Consider the following 7493-nt stretch of genomic DNA (forward strand, 5'->3'; position numbering starts at 1 on the left):
TTACATCATCAACCTTGCTTGCACATCTCCAATGTCAGTTTTTGACCTACCTTTTATTTTTTGGCCATAACTTGAGCATATGAAGGTATTTTTTCAATCTGAAAGAAGCGTCGGAAAGCTAGTTCCAAGACAAAGACATTGGTGCACATATTTTTAGGTTTTGATGCATTTTTATTGCCTATTTTTTCAGTCAAATTCTGAAGTTTTTTTTACTCCGGCAAGCGTATCTTTTGCATCCCATGTCAGTTTTTTGAAAACTTTATATTTCTAAAAAGTTGGTACTATCACCTTTTCAGAAATGTGGTCATTTTTCTTAGTTTTTGGCCCATGCTCTTTCTGTCATATTTTTAGCATTTTTTCTATATGGTGGATATCTTGAGTGTTTTAGGCCCAAGGATCATTTTCCTAGCATGCTTTCCATTGTTATAAGTTATACTATATTTTGTTGCATCTTGTTTTCAGTTTTGATCATTGTAGCTATAATTTTGAAGCACTTTTTTGTATCACTTTGAGATAAATTGTCATTTTTGCATTCTGGGGTTCATGTACGTTGTTTTGAGTTAGTTTTACATGCACTATTTTCATAAAGCACCATGGGGGGATAGTTGTTTGTTGTTTTAGGCATTCTCCCTTTGTCAAGTGAGTGTCCCTTCCACAACATTAGCTCCATGTAGCGTCAGTGTGATCGTGTCTTTACAGGTGTCTGTATCTCTTCCTCTCTCATCGTTCTTGGTTCGTTTGCAGGAGACTTCTGCCCAACTTCTTAGTTACATGTCATCTCACCCCGTTTGCATTAACGGGGGGTTATTATGTTGTTCTAATGCATCCTTGGTTCGATGGTTCAATAGTGTGAGTTATGTATTTAGTGGTTGATCCTATATACAAGGAGATTGTAGTGGTTGGCTACCTATGCATTTCGGTGAGATGGATCATCTACCATATAGACATGCTCGATTTATGTCTTCTTCTTCCATGGAGGTTCTTCAGATCAGCAATTGTAGTTTTCTTTTAGATGAAAAATTTGCGGCTTCTACATGCTTTAGTGATGCTTCTTCATGATCACTCTTTGTTCATGTTTTATGGGGACATTCCCTTAGTTGGAGGCTTCTTCAGTTCTTCACTAGGTTGTTACCTCTTTTTGGGGGAGGGTTTTTCCCATGTGGTTTTCTCTCTTTCCCCATTTTTAGAGGTTGCATTTTTTTGCATTGTACAAGGGTACCTAACATGGCCTTGTTGCTGGGACCCATTCTGCATTTCTTAGTTTTGTGAGCTTAAGGCATTTCCCTAAATTGCACTTAAGGGGGGGTGTTAGAGTAAATAATTAATTTACTAATTATTTATTCTATTTACTTAAGCTTACTTAGGTAAATGCATTTATTAAATTAGTTGTAGTCTAGGAGTTTGTTATAAGTTGTTGACAATATGGGAGTTTGTTCTCTCCTAAGTCATACTTATCCTCTCACATTGTTTGAGGACTTTCCACCTTATGTGGATGTATGCTTAGTTGTCACACTTATTTCCTAGCGTCTTCTAACTTCTTCTAGGAGATTCCTGGAGCTCTTTATATTCGGGCTCCCTCATTGTATTCTCACATCACAACATCAATATCACATTCTATTGTAAATACATATTTTCTTGTGTTTGCATACTTCTTGTCTCTCGTGTCTGTTTAGGATTTTTCCCTTGCTTCACGGTCTTCTTTCCTTGGCTTCTCTTTGACTGGTTTTCGCATGCGTGTGATCTTGGGCATCTTCGAAGTTGGATTTCATCAACTCCAACACAAATTATGCCCATAAGTCGCTACAAAATTTGATAAGATGGGTGCAATATCTTCTATACCACCTAGGGTTTTATTGGTAAATGATATTCATTCATTCTACCACTGAACAATTGGTGAAGTTAGTGATTTCGAGCTCTAAGAAGAGTATGATGAATTGGGTGTAGATGGGAAACTAAAGGATGAGCATAAACATTTAGGGACCAAGGGTCTCACACATGCCCTACATTTCCTGAAAGAATTATTGACTAGATTTGTGTTTCTTTAAGTTGTGTTCATGACATGAAGATATGGTTAGATGAGTTGATCAAAATAACAAGGGATGTAATACATATGGTGACTAGATACCCAACTACAGACAAAGTGAAGCCATTCCAAACTGCACCAAGAACATAAATTGAGGAAAACATCAAAGCACAATGGGATGGTTGAGGTCTGAAAGTGAGCACAATTATGGATTTAGAAATAAAATTTGATGTGTATGTCATGGAACACAAGATATTTTAGTCAAGTGGACCCAACAATGTTCCATGTATGGCAGTTGATTTAGGTTATAAAATTGTGAAGAAGGGTTGTAAGTATGACATTTTCAAGTTACAGTTGAGGTAACTAGTAGAAAACATGAGGACCATTCAGGGTGCAATGTCCAATACTTGCAAATTCGGTTCATTATTAGTATGCATTTTCTCTTATTTGAAAAATTATTTTCCCTCTATTGGTCAAGTAAACTAAAGAATGGATACTCTTGTCATTTATCAAATCAATGATTCCATTCGGATACTAGGAGCAAATTATGATAGTGTAATGACTGAATATTTTGAGAATTTCAAAGAAAGGATGCATCAAAGGTTTTGGATTCCCCCACAATTTGTTGATCAATATCATGATGATATATGATTTCTAGTTGATATTGATAATACATTGGTGAAAGTAGTTATTCCTAGGGTTGCATAGCTTGCACCTATGGATTATGAGGTCAATATAGATCATACCACCAAGACTATTGAAGCTCTATTGAACAAGCCAATGGATAAGAACGCACAACCATTTAGAACTTATGATGAAGTAAAGAAAAGGATTAAAATGAATATTGTGAACCCCAAGGTAATGAAGAAAACTAAGAAAATGATTGATAATTTGGAGAGAAAACTTGGTACAGGAGATGATAATCAACCTTTAATGATCATCAAAGGAAAAGGTGAGGATATTGATGGTGAAGATAATAAAGGCAAGGCTATTGTTGTTGTTGAGCCACAAACCAAGAAAGGTAATAAAAGACCTTTGGCAACACCCAAAATCCCAAAGAACACAAGGTCAAGGACCCGTGAAGCACAAATAGTAACACCCCCATTAAGGAAAGGTACATTAAGGATTACCAAGCCCTCACAACCACAAATAAAGACTTATCAAAAGAGGAAAGAGGCACCTGAGTCTTCAAGAAAACTTGTAAAGGGACCTATTCAAAGGAGCAAGAATTTGATTTTAAAAGATGATGAAGAAGAAGAAGAGAACAATGAAAGGATAGAGTTAGATGAACAAGGACATTCAAGAGTTTATGTGCCAAAAAGACCCAATACCATTGATGAAATAATCAAGAGCATCAAGAATGGTAGAGGTTTCTCTACATTCAAATACTATAAGTATGTATCCATGAGTGGAGAGGACAAGAAAAGGGTTGAAGATGTTGTGATTATCATGATGACAAGGATCAAGTATACACCATTGGAAATTGGCAATCAAATCCCAGATGACTTATATCAAAGAATTGACAGTCAGTGGAAGTATGCCTTAAGGATTGAGAAGGAAACGTGAGGAAGAACATTGGCTGCTCTCAAGCCAAACTTTGGTCTTGAGGACATAACTGAAGCATTGGAGCATTATAAGAATAGATTTGTTCAAAAGCATAGAGTCATTTATGTTTTGACTGGTAATTTACAATTAGTTGATGAGGATTCCGAGAAGATATGGAAGCAAGTTTTGAACATTAAAGATATAGATGAAACCATTGAAGTTCATGGTAATGAAACCGAGTAGAATGTTGAACTTAATAACAAGGAGGAATATTATATCAACATAACCCCTTGAGACTTTACAATTGTGTACATGAAATAGTTGGTAATATAATAGGGAAGCAGGAGAATGAAACCATTGAAGATCTTAGAGAAGATGATCTTGTCGAGCAACTAAAGAAGGATGAAGACGTCAATGTGGGAACCAAGTTGGACACCAAGAGATCATTACTTAACAAGACAACACATGCACATATACTTGGATTTGAACCAGTGATTGAGAAAATGCATTTCCCAAGCCAACAAAAAAAAATTTAAGTGATATTCCAATTAGTTCTTTACATATTTTGGTAGATACAATTCCTGTGGATACCAAAGGAAAGCAAATGAATGTAGACACCAAGAAGCAAGCTCAAGATACACAAGGAGGACAAGGAGGAGAAAATATTGTTAGGATAAACCACGGACAGAAATAAAAACTACATGCAAATATAACCAATAACAGAAAATAATAGAACACACAGAAATGAACACAAGGCACCAAGATTTAACGTGGTTCACCCAATCCCTGGGCTACGTCCACCAAATAGCAAGTCCGATCTTATTACAATCCAGTGATTACAACCTGATTACAATCCGTAATCCCTTACAGCTCAATACCGCCGCAAGAACCAATTTTGTATCACCACATATGAAAAATACCCAACCCTAAGCCCTTTTTATACAAGTATTAAACCGCTTTAGGGTTATAACATGTCGGCCATATGTCGGCCATAATATGTCGGCTACTTCCCAAAAAAAAAAATCCACTATTTATGAAGTATGTACAGTACTTTCCTGATCAGTCACCACAATCTAACAAATATTGGGAATGATCATACTGATGTTGAACATGCTCAAACTGGAGGAGACTCTACAGAGTGAAGGAGCACCAACCCACGGACCTCCGATCAAGGGAATTATTGGGCAAGGTCAATTAGTTATTACAAAGGAACAAAAGATTGAAGAACTTACAATTCTAACTTGTTTACAAAGTTTTGTATCAACCCAATGATGCTACACACTACAAACATAGGGTTACCAACAATCAAGATACAAGAGCAATCAAGCAAGGAGCCAAAGAACAATGAGGATGTAAATACATTACTAAGCACGGATCTAGTACCATTTGTACCACCAATTGTTGTATCTATTGTTGAACCAATGAATAAGGAAGAAGAATTACATAAAGAAACTGGAACCACATTGAGAAATCTAGAAATACAAGTTCTTATGACACAGACTATCTCTCTGAACACCAATAAAGGGAAGAAGCTAAAGAAAAAGGAGTCACAAGCACTAAGGTCTAACCCAGTGACATTAGAGGAGGAGATTGTCATACCCAACTGGGATCCAAACACATTGAATGACAAGCGAATGGCAATATACACCAAGCTCTGTGAAAGGAAGAAGGAATAAGAAAGATTGTGGAAGGAACACAAGAAGAGACAAGCGCTTCATGATGTGAAAGATATATTAGTAGAATTTGTGCCAAATATTGCTCTAAATGAAAAGGCACCTATATTGGATCAACTTATATAGATAGTTGATAAGCTCAACAATCCTGATTTAGATACACAGTCATAATTACTGCAAAGAAATGAGAAGAAATTTGAGAATAGGGTATTGAAGAAAGTTTCAATTGACATTACTAACCAACAAGTGGCATTAGCCACTTATGTCACAAATCTGGAAGGGATTGTACAAAAAAATAAATTATTGTTTAGCAAATTATGTGATATCGCCTCTCTCACCAATGAAGTCAAGGACAATTTGCAAAAGGTCAATGAGGATATGAAGGCATAGTGGTGATGTACTCAAAGCATAATCAAGCACCTTTGTACACATTATTCCTCAGTGAAATACCTCACAAAACTTCAATGAGATTTATTACAAGAGAATAGCAATCTGCGAGCCAGGATAAATGACATTCAAGCATTGTTACCACCTCATCTGAAGGTTATACAAGAACATCTCAAAATTTCTAAAGAGCTCATAGTTTCCCCAAGTCTTTCTATTGTTGAACATATGTCCGAGTTAGTAGCAAAATTACTAATTGAGAAGAAAACACTTGAACTGATTAAAAGAAATTGGAACAACACCATGATAGTCATGTTAAACAATCACAAGGATTTTTTTGATCACTTTGGATTAAGTATTTTTGGTGTTTTATGCTATTTTGACACCAGTGTCAAAAAAGGGGGATAATATGTGATTGTCTATATGTTTGTTTGTATTATGTTTGTATTTACAAGACTAAGGAGTTGATGAAATACAAATAAAAATAAAAATTGAAAAATAATGTTTACTGAGGATGTTTATGCGTTAGAGGAGTTGTATTTCTTCTATACATAATGTTTTTGCCACTAATGTTAAAGGCGGAGAATGTTATTCACATATATTATCACATTGTCAATTACTGTCAAAAAGCCAAGTGACAAAGAGCATAATAATCTGGTTTAACAATTATGTCTGAGCTCAATACTTATCAAGCATAAGACATAACCAAGTCAGAAGACTTTATCGAGCTAGATAGAGTATACCAAGCTATATAGTTATAACCGAGCAAAGTATTCATCGATTGATAGCATGAAGAACATAGTATTTTTGAGTAACACATAAGCTACATAGAAGTTTGATTTGGCACAAAATCTTATGAGACATGATCATAATGAGTGGAAAAAAAATTTACATAGTTTGAAGCAAAGATTTGCAAAGATTTCTTAAAGAATGTGAATTGATTTTTTGATAAATTCAATACTGGAAAGACCAATAAAAATAAAAAATGGAAAAGGAGTGAAATGTTGTATGGTTCTAGATCATTGATTTTGATCATAGAAGTATTCTAGAAAGTTCCCAAACTCTAATTAGGTCACAAATCAAAAAGGCAAAAGAAAACTATAAAAGGACATATCTAGAACAATTTTAGAGTTGTTGAGAACATTGTTAAGTTGTTGTTTCTATTGAGAAAAGTATTGAAGTGAAAAAGGAGACCAGAGGCCAGAGAAAACTATAGAGGATATCAAAGGTTAGAGATCATAGATAAAGACAAAATTGAAAAGGAATGACAGATCAGTCACAGAAGGTGATATAACATTGTAGCCCTAACAAGGTACCCTCTTACTACAATAGTGATGGATTTGTGGGTACCATCTGTTGGAAATATAGATGGAGTAACTGAGAAAGGGGGTGAATCAGTTACAGCAAAAACAAATCCACAAATCCCTTAAATGTCTTATAAACTTAGTTACTGTTGTCACTTAGTAGCCACACAGAAATATGCTATAACTCAGTAGATGTATGTTAACTTATTAAGCATTCACAAAGTTTCAACATGCATGCATAAAATGACTAACATCAACACCAGAGACACCAGATTTAACATGGAAACCCAATATGAAAAAACCCACCTAGTAACTAACTACCAATTTTCACTCTTTTGAAGTGAGCCCCGTTAGTAGCCAACTCTATTAAAGGTTACAAAACACACTGGGAGGTGTGACCTTGTTAAAAGATTTAATCACCCTACTAGGAGTGGCCTTGCCAGATGACTTAAGAACAATTCAATAGAATTTTCCACCTTATTAGAGGGTTTACAAAAATGGTTGTTAAACCAACTCTATTAAGAGATTTAAGAATCACTGCTACAATGATAAAAAAAACTAACA

The sequence above is a fragment of the Cupressus sempervirens genome, chromosome 11, assembly GCF_028749045.1.
Source record: "Cupressus sempervirens isolate cs-2001-9-10 chromosome 11, ASM2874904v1, whole genome shotgun sequence".
Classification (NCBI taxonomy): Eukaryota; Viridiplantae; Streptophyta; class Pinopsida; order Cupressales; family Cupressaceae; genus Cupressus; species Cupressus sempervirens.